At 38.6% G+C, this 18,200-nt stretch overlaps 1 long non-coding RNA gene across 2 annotated transcripts in view; it reads right to left on the minus strand.

Annotated features, from left to right (window-relative positions):
* Positions 1-18,200, minus strand: part of LOC109024326 (uncharacterized) — a 68,610-nt gene that overhangs the window by 33,782 nt on the left and 16,628 nt on the right. Inside the window, exon 6 of one of the 2 annotated variants that reach the window (XR_010132226.1) lies at positions 7,282-7,350. The exons of the other annotated variant lie outside the window; for it this stretch is intronic. This is a non-coding gene — a long non-coding RNA (uncharacterized lncRNA). Of the gene's footprint in view, positions 1-7,281; positions 7,351-18,200 lie in introns of those variants that run through there. 2 annotated transcript variants of the gene reach the window in all.

Consider the following 18,200-nt stretch of genomic DNA (forward strand, 5'->3'; position numbering starts at 1 on the left):
GATGATGAATGCTTTTGTCTCCAGCCTTCCCCGCTTCCCTGAGGTCTAGACCCAAATTTTCACTCTGCAGCAGACCTCTCCCAGGTATCCTGGAGAGTATATTAGATTCTAATAGTCCTAAATCAATTTCATCTTTTTCTCTCCAAAATGTACTCTCCGAAGATAGTCCTGATCTGGTCGATAGCATTGTCATCTATCAACCACCATAAGCAGCCTGATCTTAATAAGATATCTAGAAGTTGTCCTCTGTTTCTCCTTTATCCTACACTCAAATAGTTGCCAGAGCCTGTGGAATCCACCTCAAAAATGTCTCTTCAAACTGTTCACTCATCCCTTCAGAAACTGCTTGTTGAGTTTTACTAGGTTGCTGTCCTTGGGGTGTTTATGTGCAGATTACATGATAGTGAGAAAAGCCAGGAAAAACAACAACAACAACAACCAAAAACAAGAACAGGGAAGAAAAAAAGGAAAAAAGAAGGAAGGAAAGAGGAAGAAAGGAAGAAGGAAAGAAAAGGGAGGAGAGAGGGAGGAAGAAAGGAAATTGGGAAAGGAGATGGGATTATTCAGATATATGCTATGAAGGAAATTAAACAGTGATATAATGGAATCTGACAAGGTAAGTGGAATCTACATCAGAAAGGAAAGAGAAGACAGGCCACTCTGAACAAATGATGTCTGAACTGAGACCAGAATGATGAAAACAAACAGAAGTTAACTTCTTTAAAACATTAAGAAAGCATCCTATTGACACCAAATATACACATGCTGAAGGGATGTGTCAATAAAATAGCCATAGGATACAGAGCAGGAGAGAGTTCTAGGCAGGGGGAAAAAAGCTCAGAGGGAGACGTGGCTCAGTGAGTTCAGGGAACAGGAAAATCAGTGGGGATGGAGGACAATGGCAAAGAAAGAGAGAGGTATAGGATGACTCCAAAGAGGCAGGCAAAGCCAGTGCATGGGCAGCCTTCCATTTTATCTCTATTACCAGGGGAATAACTCAGAGAGTTTTAAGCAGGGAGCAATATGGTCTGAATTATCTTTTTTTCCAAGAATGACTCTGGCTGCTGTCTGGATAATGGATTTATATGGGAAACAAGAGTGAGTACAGGAGAAAGTGGGAAGCTTTTGTGGCCAACAAGCCTAAGAATGGTATTGGCTTAGACTAGAATTGCTGCAGCAGATGTGATGAACCATTGTCAGATTTGGAACATTCATGTACAGAAAGCTGACAGTACCTGCTAATGCAATCATGTGTGGGGAGGAGGGAGAGCACATGGAGGGTGCTGAAAGAGAAAAAGAAGGATCAAAGATGGCTTCTTCGTTTGGGGCTGGAGTGAATGTTCTCTCCCATCGCCTGCTTTGGTTGAGGTTCTTTATGACTCTATCCTGGACAAAATCCCATTAGTGTCCTGGTTTCCACTTCTTTCAGTCTCCTATTCTCCCTACCTACTCCTTGTTCAAAACTGTCCTCCTGATTTTCCTGTAAGTCTCAGAATCATCTCCCTGGAAAACTAGATCTGTCAAGCTCTAGTTAGGAAAAAAGAATCTACACTAAGTATTGTCAGAGAGGATTTAATAAAGGAAACTTTTGTAACCAGATTAGAAAGCAGAAAGAGCACAACGGGGGCACTGAGCTAAAACCAGATATTAGCAGTTTCAAGGTTATTGCCAATTCTAAGGTTGAGGTAATTCAGAGAATTAATATCTGAAGAACGCAGTTACTACTCTGAAGGCTGAGATAAACACAGGGAAAAGTGAGGAGATCCTTACCCTGGAACTTGAAGAGGCTCCTAAATTTCATTGATTCCGGCCTTGTAGTTTCCTAAACCCATCAGGTTTTTTAGAACCGAGTCACCTTTGCACATGTCATTTACTCTATTTGCAATTTCACTCCCCTTGCCCAGGAAACAGCTCTGAAAAGCCACCCTCAATTTCTCAAAGCAAACTAAATCACACCCTCTGCTCTGACAGCTTTGTACTTCCACAGCTCTATGTCAACATGCATCATATTGGATTGTCATGTATCTATTTATGGAGCTTTCTTACCCAGAGGTCCGTGATTTCTTGCAGATAAGAATTATGTCTCGACAACTTCTCAGTGCTCTTCTGGAGATGTTTGTTGAATCAATAAACATCAATCATCTCTGCTGCATGTGGCACCTCACCTTCAACAGGCTACCCTGGGCATAGTGACTGAGCAGGTCCCAAGACCACCTGAAGGCTATGCTTAGACTCATTCACCATCATTTCTGTTGCAATCAGTTGGCCAACACAAATCACAAGGCCAGACAAAACTCAGTAATATCCACCAGCAAGCTACAGGATTTGTGTTGATATTTATACAACTTTTTGAGGTTCAAATTGAAGTACAAGATTAAATACTACTCACCTCAAAATTTATACAAAACAGATGCACAGTAAATGGTGGCCATTTTACATGTAAGACACTTTTATTAGTCAGTTTTTGTGCCATTAAAGAAAAACACTCCTAAACTTAGTGATTAGCCCAGCATTCTATGGATTGACAATTTTGGCTGGGCTCAGCAGGGTGGTGTTTCTTCTGGTCTCACCCTGCTCACTCATGCATCTCTAATCAGCTGTGGGTGGGTCGGGGCTGGCTAGTCTGGGGTAGCCCATCTCTGCTCCATGTGGCACCTCACCTTCAACAGGCTAGCCTGGGCATAGTGACTGGGCAGGTGTCAAGACCACCTGAAGGTTATGCTTAGACTACTTCACCATCATTTCTGTTGCAATCTTTTGGAGAACACAAATCACAAGGCCAGACAAAACTCAAAAGGTGGGGAAATAGATTATATCTTTTGGTTGGAGGAGATTCAGTCCTGATGATGGTGTGCCAGTTTCAAGCCTTAGCTTCAAGAAGATGTACACATATCTGCTTTCTCGCCCTTGAAACTTTGCTGCCACCATAACTGAAAGTCTGGGCTAACCTGTGAGGAGATGAGTGACCACATGGAAGAGAGTCCAGTTGTCACAGCTGAGATCATCCCAGGCTAGTCTACAGCCTGCCAACCCTTAAACATGAAGGAGAATTCAGCAAAGACCAGCAGAGCTGCTGCCTCACCCATGGCTAACCCCAGACACATCAGTGAGCTGAGCCAAGAACAGAAGAGTAATAATAAATTCACTGAGTCTGGGGGTGGTTTGTTATGTGTCAATAACTAACTGATAGAATGAGTTTATTATCATCCTGCTGTAATACTAATCTCTATCTTGACCCAAAGCAATTTTTGAGGATTTTTTTTTTCATTTATTGTTGAAGATGTTTCCTTGAGTGACTTCTCATTGGTACATGTTTTCTTTCTTCTTCTTCTTCTTTTTTTTCTTTTTTTTTGAGACAGGGTCTCACTCTGTTGCCCAGGCTGGAGTGCAGTGGTGTAATCTTGGCTCACTGCAACTTCCATCTCCCAGGTTCAAGAGATTCTCCTGCCTCAGCCTCCCAAGTAGCTGGGATTATAGGCACCCACCACCATGCCTGGCCAGTTTTTGTGTTTTAGTAGAGGTGGGGTTTTGCCATGTTGGCCAGGCTGGTCTTGAACTCCTGACTTCAAGTGATCTGCCTTCCTCGGCCTCTCAAAGTGCTGGGATTACAGACGTGAGCCATGGTGTCCAGCCAGTTTCTTTCTTTCTTTCTCAGTCTTCCAATATCCAGTGGTAAATTTTTGCATTCATGACCGGGACCATAAATACATATGGCCAATGGCCAGGGTCAGTTATGTTACCTGTCTTCAACAGAGTGAGTGGATAGAGCACAGCCTCCACAATCAGACAAATCCAGGTTTAATCCTGGTTCTGACATTGACAGCCAATGTACCTTTGGGCAAATTTTTAAATCCTTCTGATTTTTGGTTTCCTTATCTGTAAGATGAAGATAATGATGCAAACCTATGAACCCCACATAATGCTGTCCTGGTTGTGTACTGTATAATTCCAAATTCCACCAACGGTTGTTCTTCAGTATATAACCTGCATGGCTGGTCATGGTAGTTTGGGGCTGTGGTAATGGTAGTTAGGTTGTTTGGGTAAATATGAGATGGCGTGTATACAATAGGTACTTAATAATAGTAGTTCTTCTTACCTCCAACTACAAACTTCCAAATAGAATGTTAAAACCTGCAACAACTGACACTCCAGGCTCTAACCGAGGGGTTGGCAAATTATGGCTTATGCATCAAATCTGGCCCAGAGTCTGTTCTTGTGAATATAGTTTTGTTGGAACACAGCCATACCCATTGTCGCTGGCTGCCACTCCTCCAGTGGCAGGGCTGAGTCATAAAGAGCCCATTTAGGTCCACAAAGTCCAAAATATTTACGAATATTTACAGAAAATGTTTGCAGACTCAGTTCTAATGTCCTGTGCCTTAAACTTTTATTGTACGTAAGAATCACCTGGAGAGCTTGTTTAAAATGCAGATTCTAGGGCCTCGCCTAGCAGAGATTCTGAATCAGTACATCTGGGTGAGGCCTGAGATTCTGATTTACAACAAGCACCCAAGTAAAGCTGACATTGCGGGTTTGGGGACCACACTTTAACTAGCACTGTTTTCAACCATCTGAAGTAACTTAATTACATTAAATCCTTATTTTTTAAATGGTAAGGTATTAATCAATTAAAAACCCATACAAACACACTGCACTCACTTTGTGAAAAAGCTTAAAGTTGTGCTACAGGAATTGACTAAATAATGACTGCAGGTCATTTTAAGTACTGTGTGCCTCATAGATAATTCATGTTTATTCACAGGAGGAAAAAGTTAATCTAGGCCAAGTACAGTAACCACCAGCCAACATGAGAAATCAAAACACAAAAACAAAATAAAGACTGTATATTAGACTTTAATTATTAGCCTGTGTATGAAATGAAAAATCCATCTCAAGGTTTTCTTAAATTACAAGGTTTTGCTTCTCCTAATTGTGCCATTTGTCTTATTCCCTCTAAAATATCTAATAGTGGTATACTCGGTGACAACCACATACTCCACGGCTCAGAATAATTTATATTTTCCCCACTAATAACAGATTGCAGATGCTCTCTTGACAGTCTTCAAGATTTCAGACTGATTGCTAACCAAGCTGCTTACGTAAGACATACTAGGTCAGATCGGTTGCGATCCAATTAATATTTTAAAATCATCCTACAATGAGCTTCTAGAAATTATTATAATTAAGCTGGTTGTTATGCGCTTGCCCTTCCTTGGTCCCTAATTTAATTTCCTTCGGTGATTTCTTTCTTCTACCTATCTTTCTACTTCAATGCTTAAAATAAAAAGAGCAAATCACTTCCTTCTAAAATTGTATTCATATACCCTCATTTTATCTTGATTATTTAGATCATCTTCCTTTTATTAGTAGAAAAATTACCTGAATACTATTTTAGGTCTATTTTAAATATGGAATAAGCTTCCGAGAGCAAGAAACTCTTAAAAGACTATGGGAGAGTTAACAGTTACATCTATGTCTGGTCCAAAGATATAAAGTTAAAAGAAAATGCTAGCTTCTGTAATATGGGACCTGAGAGAGGAGGTGTGGAACAAAAACCTCACACACTCCATGTGTAGATTCAAAGATTTATGAGCTGTTGCAAGTAAACACACACCCATACACTCTAATGGAATTGCCTTTAGATCTCATAATGTGCTCCTGAAATAAATCCCTTATGTCAACTGGGGTGTTAGAATGAAGAAAAGAGAAATCTGGCTTACATCCAGGTTCTACCTTTCTCTCTCTCTTTTTTTTTCTTATTTTCTCCCTCCTTTCTCTAAGCTCCCTGTTTTCCTTTCTTCCTCCCTTTCTTCTTTCCTTCCTTCTGTGAAAGTTGATCAGATGAAATTGGGTCATTCTTGTCACGGTCAACTAAAGCAGAGTCAAGAGGCCAGTGAGGAAAAGCACTCAGGGCACATAACATTGCTCTAAGACTAATTCTGTGCAATCTTGGCTGCTAAAACTGCCTACTGTAACCTGAAACCAGTTTTATCTAATGGCTTCTGAAACAAGGGGCTGCAACGCAAAGACTAGTTTTACCCACCAGAGTCACTCACCAATCAGAGCTTCCCGGCTCCCCACAAATTTTACCAGTACTAATGAACTTTCTGAAAGAGGCGTATCTAGTAGTGATTCTCCTTTTTATAATATAACATTTCCAACCTCCTCTTTGTTCTGCAGACACACCAAAGACCACCAACCAGGTCTGTGTATATGACCTGAATTTCAATTCTTTCTTTCCAAATAAAACATTAAATCTAGAAATTCACTTGTATTAAATATATTTTTTATTTTGCCTTTGATCCTCTCTTCCTTCCTTTCTCCCTCCCCCTTCCTCTCTCTTTTTTCCTTCCTTCCTCCCTCCTTCCCTCTCTCCCTCCCTCCCTTTCTCCTTCCTTCTTTCCTTCCTTCCTTCGTTCTTTCCTTCCTTATTTTCTTTCTTTTGCTACAGCTAACTCATTGGATTTTTTGAGGATTAAATCAATTAAATTTAATAAAATGTCACGGTAAATGCTTGATAAGTATTAATTATTATTATTATTACCTTGGTGACTATAAAACAGAATGTTGTTCATTAATCCTTTTGTCCTTGGCATCTGCTATGGTCTGAATGCTTCTGCCCCCGCCAAATTCATGTGTTGAAATCCTAATCCCCAAGGTGACTAAATGAGGGGGTGGGGCCTTTGGGGAAGTGATTAGACCACAGGGAAGAGTCCATGATATGATTCATGCCCTTATAAAAGAGGCCCAAGAGAGCTCGTTTGCCCCTCCTGCCAAGTGAGGACACAACAAGAAGTTGGAACCTGACCATGCTGACACCTTGATCTTGGACTTCCCAGCTTCCAGGACTGTGAGAAATAAATTTCCACTATTTATAAGCCACTCCTCCATTTATGGTATTTTGCTACAGCAGCCTAAGGGACTAAGCATTTATCTGACCATTATGTAGAACCCAATTCTTATTGACTATAATCTCTCTGTCCTGGACATCTACATTTATATTCTTTTCATAATGCAAGTAGAGTTTGGTTTGATGTATGATCCAGCTTTTTGGAATCATCTCCCAAATAAATATTTGCCTTTGAATCCTTGTCTCAAGGTCTACTTTTGGGAGCTCTCAGACTAAGATATATATTTAATGTTGAGAATGTTAAATTGAAGGAAACATGGATAAACCTAAAATTCATAGCAGACCAGACTGCCTAGGAAATAGAAGAGAATCTAGTGGAATGAAACAAACATTACTTAACTCTGAGAAGCAGGGCTTGAAGGCAAGAATGGGCTTGTTCAATAGGTCTCCTTGGGCAGGGAAAAGTGGGGGTGGTGTCCATCTTGATCTTACTCATGGTTCTGAAATGTAAATTAGCCACCAGAGGTCACAGTGAGTGAAAATATCATCAGGACGTTTCTTAGAGTACTCGTGCTACTATTTTCCAGTTTAAAAGAACAAAATAACAACAGCAAAAAAAGCAGTGGATGTGAATAGGAAATTCACAAAAGCAAAATGAGATGAATTAATTTATAGAAGTTATGAAAAATACATAAACTTATTATAAATTTAAATGCCTTTAAAAACAAATGCCCAGTTCTCTTACTGGGACTATTGAAAATTACAAAATCAGACTGACCCTCATACTGAAAACAATGTAAAATGCTAGCGAAAATATGAATAACATATTTTTAGATGCATGCTGACTTAATAAGTAAGTGTGGACTTTTCAGGGGCCAAACACCAATTGAAAATAGTACATCGGACAGGCCAGCAGACAGTCAAGGCCAACTTCAGGCTAAGGACATTTGACAAGTCCAAGGGAATTTGAGATTTGGTGGTTCTCAAAATCTAGTTGGGGGATGGAGCTGACTGGGATCAGGAGACAAAGCCAGAGCTTACACACATAAAATGCGATCCACACAGGGCTATGCCCAGAGCAAAGATAAATGGTGGGGGGGTGGGAAGCTGCCTTTACTGCCTATCCTCCACAAATTCCCCAATGCTTCACACCACATGGATCAGTAAGAAAAGTGGATAATCTGAGACCTTAGCATTGGGTGAGTCACAGCTTGTTCCTTTCATAAGTCTGCAACCTAATTATTATTACCTGTATGGTCTGAAAAGCCTCAAGCTAAGAACTTAGCTTAAGGCTGCATTTTTGGGGTTAGATTAGCTTTACTAAATAAACCCTGGAGGCCAGGAGTTCGAGACCAGACTGAGCAACATAGTGAGAACCTATCTCTAAAAAACAAACAAACAGCCAGATGCAGTGGTATACTCCTGTAGTCCCAGCTACTTGGGATGCTGAAGCAGGAATATTGCTTGAGCCCCAAAATTTGAGGTTGCAGCGATCTATGATTGGGCCACTGCACTCCAGCCTGGGTCACAGAGTGAGACCTTGTCTCTACAAAAAATATTAATTAAAAAAAACCCTGAAATATCAGTGGCTTAACACAATGCACATTTATTTATCACTTTCACCACATTTAACGCCACAGGTTGGAAACTGGAGGTGGGGAGTCCCCTCTATCTTCATTACATGGCTCATAAGGCTTCCCTGAGCATCTACATCTACCTGTCAGTCAGGGGAAAAAGGAGTGTGTGGAGATGTCAGAGGTAATGTGTTAGAGTGTTAAAAATGACCCTGGTGAATCATGTCTCCCTGTCCCCATGACTCCTTGCAATATGACTTTGAAGAGGTGGAGTCTACTTTCCTATGCCTTGAATCTGGGTTGAACTTATGACTATCATGGGCCAATAGAATGTGGTGGAAGCAACATTACAGAACTTCTCTCTCAAGCCTTAAGTGGACTGGCAGCACCTACATTTTCCCTGTTGGGCTCAACCACCACGTTGTAAGGATGTCCAGGCAAACCTGCTGGAGAAAGAGGCCAGGTAGAGGCCAGAAGTATGGGTCATCACATAGAGAGACAGGTCACAAAGAGGGGAATAATAGCATCCCAGCTCACAGTGAGCACCAAAGATCCCATATGTGGAAGAGATTATCTTGGGCTTTCCAGCCCCTGCCAGCTTATACCATAATGCAGTCATGTGAGGAGCCCAGACAGGACCAGCAAAGTCTGGCTCAGTCAACTGACTGTTGAAATAAATAAACGTATTGTTATTTTAGGGCACCAGGTCTTGGGTATTGTTTGTGACACAGCAAAAGGGAACTGAAATGGGTGGTGTTCATTTGGTAGTAAGGATTTTATATTCCATGTTTGGAAGTGGGTCATCACTCCATTCCACTCATATTTCATTGATGAGAACTCAGGCACAAGGCCACACCCAACCCCAAGAGAGGCTGGGAAATGTAGTCTAGCTATGCATCCAGGATGAAGAAGGAAATGTTTTGGTGGACACCTATTTCTACTACAGAAGTGTTCCTCGTTTGTTAGTTCCTACACTCTAAGAATAGGCAGAAACAGATAGTGTCTGAGGGGATTTACCATACTCCAGACTTCAAAGAATTATCATAAAGCTCAAAATAAAGAAGAGGGAGACATAACTCTAACTATTATAGCTATTTCAAAAGAACATAGGAGGATGTTATCCCCCTAAAATTCAAAATAAGCCTATTCCCATAAAGATGATGTATCAACACTGACTCAACAGTAATAGGAAATCTGAGTGGCCTTATAGCCATCAAAGATAAGGAATCAGCACTTTAAAGCTTCTCTGCAACAAAAATATCAGATCCTAACAGATTTGTTGACAAGTTCTAACAAACATTAGGATAATTCAATATTATTCATACTGTTCTAGAGAATAGCAAAAGAAAGAATATTTCCCAACAGTTTATGAAGTTAGCATAGTCATGACACAAGAACCAAACAAGATTCAGGGAATGGAAATTTACAGAAAATTCGTACCCATGAACATAAGTATACAATCCTGAAAGAAAAATTCCACAAATTGAATTGAGCAATATACAAAAAGGATGTATCACAACCAATTTATATTTGTCCCAAGAATGTGATGCTGATTTAAAAAGTTATGTATATATACATAATATATATATAACTTTTAATATATTAAATATATAAATTTATTACATATAAATAATAAAATTTACTGTATTCTTTATTAACAAGTTAAGAGTCTGGTTTCCAGTCTAACATGTAAGGAACTTGGAAGTCATCACTCTGTCCTAACAATACATAACAGTTAAACTAAAATCAATTAGTTCTATCAGAGAATTTAGGTCACAGGGTAAACTGCTGCCCTAAAAATTGGACAGACAGACAGTTGGATACAGAGAATCAAAATTTAATAAAGCAGAGATTCACAGGTTAAAAACTCTCTGTGAGGACCAATATTGGAGCAAGAAAATCTGAACTGTAAGTGATGAATTTTTGGAGGCTCATTTGTGGACAAGCTGAGAGTTTAAAACTCTAAGGTGGCCTAATTTTGGGGGACGTCCATACTTTTGTGAGTTTTACCTCAAGTAACTCTACTAGGTTCTCATAGTAATGATTAAAGTTCCCTCTGCTTGGGCCGGGCGTGGTGGCTCACGCCTGTAATCCTAGCACTTTGGGAGGCTGAGGCGGGCGTATCAGGAGGTCAGGAGATCAAGACCATCCTGGCCAAGAGGGTGAAACCCCGTCTCTACTAAAAATACAAAAATTAGCTGGGTGTGGGCCAGGCGCGGTGGCGCGGTGGCTCATGCCTGTAATCCCAGCACTTTGGGAGGCGGAGGCGGGTGGATCACGAGGTCAGGAGATCGAGACCATCCTGGCTAACGCGGTGAAACCCCGTCTCTACTAAAAATACAAAAAATTAGCCGGGCGTAGTGGCGGGCGCCTGCAGCCCCAGCTACTCGGGAGGCTGAGGCAGGAGAATGGCGTGAACCCGGGAGGCGGAGCCTGCAGTGAGCCGAGATCGCGCCACTGCACTCCAGCCTGGGCGACAGAGCGAGACTCTGTCTCAAAAGTAAATAAATAAATAAATAAATAAATTTTAGTTGGGTGTGGTGGCACGTGCCTGTAATCCCAGTTACTAGGGAGGCTGAGGCAGAAGAATTGCTTGAACCTGGGAGGCGGACGTTGCGGTGAGCCTAGATCATGCCACTGCACTCCAGCCTGGCGACAGAGTGAGACTCCGTATCAAAAAAAAAAAAAAAAAAAAAAAGTTTCCTCTGCTTTTAACATGGGGATGGGAAAAATAGCCATTTTGAAATAGATCGCTCTATTCTTAACAAGGTCTGCCCTCAAGATAAACTATTTTACCAAAGCCAAACCTATTGTGGTTTTACCAAAACCAAACTTACCTGAGAGAAGGAAAACATCTAACTCCAGTCCCCTCTAGCCATCCTGTCCCAGCTAACTAGGGGAAAAAGTGAGAAGCACTTTTGGGTTCACACTCCAGGGCACAGGCTTAAAGCAGGCTGAGACCTAATCATGGGACTATAGAAACTTCTACTCTTCTCCTCTCCCCAAACTTTACCACACATCACCAAACACCTATTTACAGCGGTTCCTTTTACCAAAAACATCATGTCTGGCTATCAAGAAAAAATTACAAGGCACACTAAAAGGTAAAAACCATTGTTTGAAGAGCCAGAACAAGCACTGAAACGAGAGTCAGCTGTGGCAGGGATGTTGGAATTATTAGATCAGCAATTTTAAACAACTGTGATGAATATGCTGAGAGCTCTAATGGAAGTAGACGGCATGCAAAAACAGAGGAGTAATGTCAGCAGAGAGTTGGAAATTCTAAGAAAGAATAAAATGGGAATGGTGAAGATCAAAAATACTATAACAGGAATGAAGAATGACTTAATAGTCTCATTGGTAGACTGGATATGACTGAGGAAAGAATTTCCAAGCTTGATGATGTGTCAATATAAACATCCAAAACTGAAAAGCAAAGAAAAAAATACCAAAAAAAGAGGACTAGAATATCCAAGAACTCTGAAGCAACTACAAAAATTATAACAAATGTGTAATGGGAATAGCAGAAGGAGAATAAAGAGAGAAAGAAATAGAAGAAATACTTAAAGCAATAATGCTTAAGAATTTTCTTCAAATTAAAGTCAGACATGAAACCACAGATTCAGGATGCTCAGAGAACACCAAGAAGGAAAAATGCCCAAAACCACAATTAGGCATATCATATTTAACCTGCAGAAAATCAAAGATAAAGAAGAAAACCTTTAAAGAAGCCAGAGGGAAAAAAAACTTCTTATCTATAGAGGAGCAAAGAGAAAAATAACATCTGATTTATCAGAAACCATGCAAATGAGGAGAAATAAATGGACAAAACATTTAAGTACTGAGATAAAAAAAAAAAAGCCCACCAACCTAGAATTCTGTATCCTGCGAAATTAATCATCAAAACTTAAGGAGAAACAGAGACACTCTCAAACAAGCAAAATGAGAGAATCTGTGGCCAGTAGGCCTCCCTTGCAAGAAATGTTAAAAAAAAAAAAGAAAAAAGGTGGTCAGGTGTGGTGGCTCACGTCTGTAATCCCAGCACTTTGAGAGGCTGAGGCGGATGGATCACCCGAGGTCAGGAGTTCAAGACCGTCCTGGCCAACATGGTGAAACCCCATCTCAACTAAAAATACAAAAATTAGCTGGGCATGGTAGCGTGTGCCTGTAATCCCAGCTACTCGGGAGGCTAGGGCAGGAGAATCGCTTGAACCCTGGAGGCAGAGGTTGCAGTGAGCCGGGATTGCACCACTGCACTCCAGCCTGGGCAACAGAGCGAGACTCCGTCTCAAAACAAAACAAAACAAAACAAAACAAAACAAACAAACAAAGTTTCCTCAGAGACCGGGAAAATGATATGGGTCAGAAAGAAAGAGCATTAGAGAAGGTATAAGTAAGGGTAGAAAAAAAGATTATAACAAAAAAAATTAAATCACCTCAATACATATACGTATAGAAAGGATGATACATGAAATTAAGCTTACATTCACTACCTTTATTTGAAAAAACTCTTGAGCAAATTAGGAATAGAAAGAAATTATGCTAATTTGATAACAAAAAGAAAGAAAGAAAGAAAAAGAAAGAAAGAACTACAACAAGCATCTAATTTTATGTGCAGATTTTAAAGAGTTTCAGAACAGGAAAAAAAAAATAAGCCTGCTATTCCACCTCTATTCAATATTACCTAGTGAAGTAAAGTAAGAAAGAGAGCCATAAAGCATAAAAATTGGAAGGAAAGAAATAGAACTGTCATAATTCAGAGCTAATATGATTGCCTGCAGAAATTTCCCCAAAATCTATACGCATATTATTAGAATGAATAACAGAGTTTAGCCAATTTGCTGGAACAAAATCAATATGGAAAATTTAATTGTATTTCTATAATCCCTAAATATTGTAGTATATAGAAAACATTATGTCAAAAATATTTAAAGTAAAAGGCAGTACTAGCTTGTGACTTTCTGTGAAAACAGCTGGATAGAATATGGAGTCAATTTGAATCTATAGGTCTATTTAGGCAGAATTGACATCTTAACAGTATTGAGTCCTCTGATCCTTAAAAATGGTATATCTATTTTCTTATTTATGTCTCCTATAATTTTCCTCAGCAGTGTTTTGGAGGTTTCATTATACAAGTTTTAAGTGTTTCATATTGTTATATATTATACATGGTAGATTTTTCCATTATATTTTCCAGTTATTTCTAGTAGTTTTAATCCCACTATGTTATTGCAGAAATGATATTATACATCAGTAGAGATAGATCAGCACTTAACAGTTATCCTTATTAAAAAAAAAAAGAAATTGGATCCTTTACTACACACGCAGACACACACACACATACACACAACACACAAAAACACACACAAAATCCTCAATGGACTAAAAATTTGAGTGAAAGGCAAAACAGTTCTCAGAGACAGCCCAGAAACCTTTACTTACTACACTGGGATAAGGGAGGGTTTCTTAATTAAGACATGGAAAGTGCAATCATTGAAGAAAATGATTTTTTTGTTTTGTTTTGAGACGGACTCTCACTCTGTTGCCCAGGCTGGAGTGCAGTAGCACGATCTCGGCTCACTGCAAGCTCCGCCTCCCAGGTTCACGCCATTCTCCTGCCTCAGCCTCCCGAAGAAAGTGATTTTTATGTCCATCATAGAGAAGTGTACAGAATAGGGGTTAGTATATCATATTCTAGAGAGTAATGGCTCGTCTTTGAATCCTGGTTCTGTCACTTACCACCAATGTGAACTTGGGCTATTTTTATGCTCTCTGCCTCTGTTCCCTCAAAAGTAAAGTGGGGTTGATAATAGTATCCATAACATCAAGTTGAGATGAGAATTAAATGAGTTACTATAGGATAGTAAGTGTTATATATAATAATGTAAATGTGTATACAATAAACATTTTTTAAGACAGAAACGACAGTGAAAAGTCAAGCTAAAAACTGTAAGGTATTTGCAACACATAAAACTGACCCAAAATATTAGAATATCTGTCTATCTATATTCATTCATCCATCCATTCATTTATTCATCCACTCATCCAACTATTCATCCATCTATTCTCTTCCTACAACTCAAAATGAAAAGGCAGTGAGCAAGAGACATAACAGGCATTTCCCACAGAAGGAAACAAGACTTTTCGAGAAAAATTTGTCATTGTTTAAGGAAGTTAAAGGTGACCCAACAATGTCACTCTTAGGAATATACCCTGGGAGAAACCATTACAGCTTTGCCTCAAGAGATTTATGCAAGAATGTTTATAACATTGCAAACACACACACACACACACACACACACACACACACACACACAAAACAGACAAAAATTTCTGGTAAAAGTAGATTGGATAAATAAGTTGCATAATTCGGCTTTTAGTAAAAATGAGCAATTGAATATATCAACCTGGATGACCCTCAAAAACATGATATTAAGCCAAAAAAAGTAAGTCACAGAAAAATACAGGTAGTTTTATTCCATTGATATAAAGTTTAAAACATTCAATATGAAGCAACAGGCTGTTTAGGCATAAAAATATATGTGATAAATGAAAAACAAAAGAGAATGATAAAACAGGGCATTTAAGCTAATTACCTCTGAGGGGACTGGTAGGGATGGGATTAGAACAAGACATGGGGCATGGGGCACTACATTTCCAATAGAAATGTTCTGCCTATCAAATCTGGCAGTCCAAAAGTCAAACTATAAAGTGGCACAGAAGTATCAGCCATAACAATTATAAAAATTTTAGTTATAGCTGTTTGTTATAAGACAGTGATTTTCAGATTGTTCAAGAATAAAATTGAGGAGAAAACTTTATGACAACAAATAAAAAAAGAAGTTATAGAGTTAAATTTAAAATTTTAATTAAAAAATAAGAAAACAACAAAACAAAATTCAGCTATATGGAGAAGTGTATTTCATGAAAATACAAACAACACATAAACAACAAGCAAATAAAGAACAGCAGTATAAGCACTAGCCAAAATAAAATTTGAGACAGAAAGATTTAATTTGAGCCAAAGGGTTCATTTTATTTTCCAAATTATTTTTAAAAACACATTGAAAATAGGATAGTCCTGACTCTAACAATTAACAATCTAAAAATGCATAGTTGTTTTTTATTATTCACGAAGTCAATAATTGTGTTTGTCTACTTGCTAAAATGTATTTGCAACCCCTAAAATCAATACTTGTACATTTTCAGTCATTCACTGACAAGTACAGAGCAGCAAAAAATGTGCAAGTTTTTGTTGTGGTCAAACTAAGCAATGCTCTACCTTCTTATTTCAGTTCTCATACTCTAAACAAGTGTCTTTTTTGTGATCTATTTAGCACCTTTTTTTACATTTCTGTGCTTTTTTCTTATTGATCTCACTGTTTAAAGTGGCCCCCAAGATTAGTGTCTAGTGCTTCTAAGCTCAAGAAAGCTTGAATGTGCCTTACGGAGAAACTATGTGTGTAAGATAAGCTTTGTTAAGGCATGAGTTATAGTGCCATTGGCCATTCAATATTAATGAATCAAAATACATACATATATATATGTATATATATTAGATAAGACGTCTTTAAGCAGAAGCATATGTAAAACACAATTGCATATTGGTTAGTTGATGAAAATATGACCAGAAGCTTGCAGGAACTTAATACAACATTTCCCCTAGGAGCAATGTTTCAGTGTTTGCTAATTGTGTTTGCACCATATTAATGGTGCATAACTACCTTAAATAGGGAGAATCAACTGTGTAAAGCACAAATCACAATCATAGTAGGAAAATTTAACATGTCTCTGAGAATCAAAAAATCAGTTAAATAAAATTTAATTGAAATATAGAGAGTCTGAATAACATAGACAATAAACTTGTTTTGGCTTTTGGTGTTCCTCTTCGCCCGAAGGAAGTTCTGCAGTTATCTCACATAGGTGAACTCTCCAACACCGCAGACAGCTGGATCCTTACCTCTTTACCATCAATGTCTTTTCTCTAGTCCAACTTAGTCACCCACTCCACTGGTCACATCTTAAATATTGTCATCATCAGAAACTGCACTATTTCTGAAATCTTAATTTTAAACATCTTAATCTCTGTGTACCATCTTTGCTCTACCTCACTCACCAACTCATAAACCCCCACTGCTACAATTCCTTAACTCTTCAGAGACTGCCAAAATATGGACCCCATAACTTTTTTATTCTCTCCTGTCCAACTCTATGTCCACGACTTCTCAATGTAATCACTCCTTTGCCAGTATCCCCAGATCTCTTTTCCTCTCCTGGTTTCCCTCTAACAAATGATCTCTCTTCAAAGCTCTAATTGGCCAGCAGCTTGTAGTTTTTTAGGACTCCACCAGAGTGTCAGTTCTTCTAGACAGCCTTTCCAGATAACCCTATACAAATTGAGTGCAGCTTGGTCTCTGCATTTATTCCTTTCTTCTTTCAAAACACTTACAGAGGCTTGTAAATATTTTAGTAGACATGTGCTTTTTCCTCCTGTCTTTTAGACTACAACATAAGTTCCATGAGTACAGAAATCCTGTCTTGTTCTCCCTTCATTCCCAGTACCTAATATAAAACCTTGCATATATTAGAAGCTCAAAGGAATGGTTATCTAAATTTTTACCCTATAAAGAAAATACATTATTTTTAAATGTCTATCAGTGGAATGGCTACAAAGTTTAATTGCATATATAGATATCAATATAACCTTAATTAATTCTATCATGTGGGAATTGTGCGACCTACATGCTTTCACCATACCATAATAAAACTAAAAATACAATAAGGATAAAATAACCATAGCTAAATCTAACTAACTGGAAATCCAAAAACCTTGTTTTTAATAATTCTTGGAGAGGAGACAAAACAGAAGATTAAAGAGTACAATTAAAAACATTTTATAAATTAAAGAACATTATGTATCAAAATCAACTGCATAAATCTAAAATTGTCCTCAGAAAAAAGTATAGTCTAAAATGCTTTCTATTATTAAGCAAGAAAAATTAAAATAAATTAATTAGGTATTCACGAAAAGAAGCTGAGGGTAAAAAGCACTAAAATAAACACAAAGTTAATTAGAGTTGAACTAATCAAGATAAAAACAATATTGGAGATAAAAAGGAAAAAGAGAAAATTATTCAAACACACTAATTCAGCCGATAATCTGTTGTCAACTGCACAAAAGGAAATAAAACATAAACAGGTATTAGAAATAAAATCTGGCATCTAAACAAAGGGAGGAAACTAAATTTAATTGCAGGAGAGTCTTTTTTTAGCTAACATTTCCTCTTTGCTTTTTCTAGACATGTCTAAGAGCCAAGCTAAGCAGGAAAGTTTCATGACAGTTCACACAATGGTTTTCCTACATAGGCAAAGATGTCAACTTTAAAACGGCCTCAACAATGCCTGAAAAATCCTGCCAAGTTTCTCTGTCTGGTCCTCAATGACAAGGCTTCTACATTTTCCCATTGGGCCTTCCCAACTCCCTGCCAACTTCCTCCTATCAATAGCCTGACCTTCAACTTCTCAGAGAAAAGTGCAGCGATATTACCTTTTAATGTGTAAGCCCTTTAAGATCTTATACTCTGTTATTCACGGATGCATCTCAAGTACCTCAGACAGTGCCTGGCTCAAAGTTACTACTGAAAAGACATTCGAGGAGCGAAGGGATATCAGATCTGCACCCATCTGCATTCATTCCCTCTCCACCCTCTTCCATTTCAAGGGGAGCAGTGCCTCTCTTCCCAACCATGGCCAAGACTTCAACCCATGCCTGAACT

The sequence above is a fragment of the Gorilla gorilla genome, chromosome 21 (assembly GCF_029281585.2).
Source record: "Gorilla gorilla gorilla isolate KB3781 chromosome 21, NHGRI_mGorGor1-v2.1_pri, whole genome shotgun sequence".
Taxonomy (NCBI): Eukaryota; Metazoa; Chordata; class Mammalia; order Primates; family Hominidae; genus Gorilla; species Gorilla gorilla.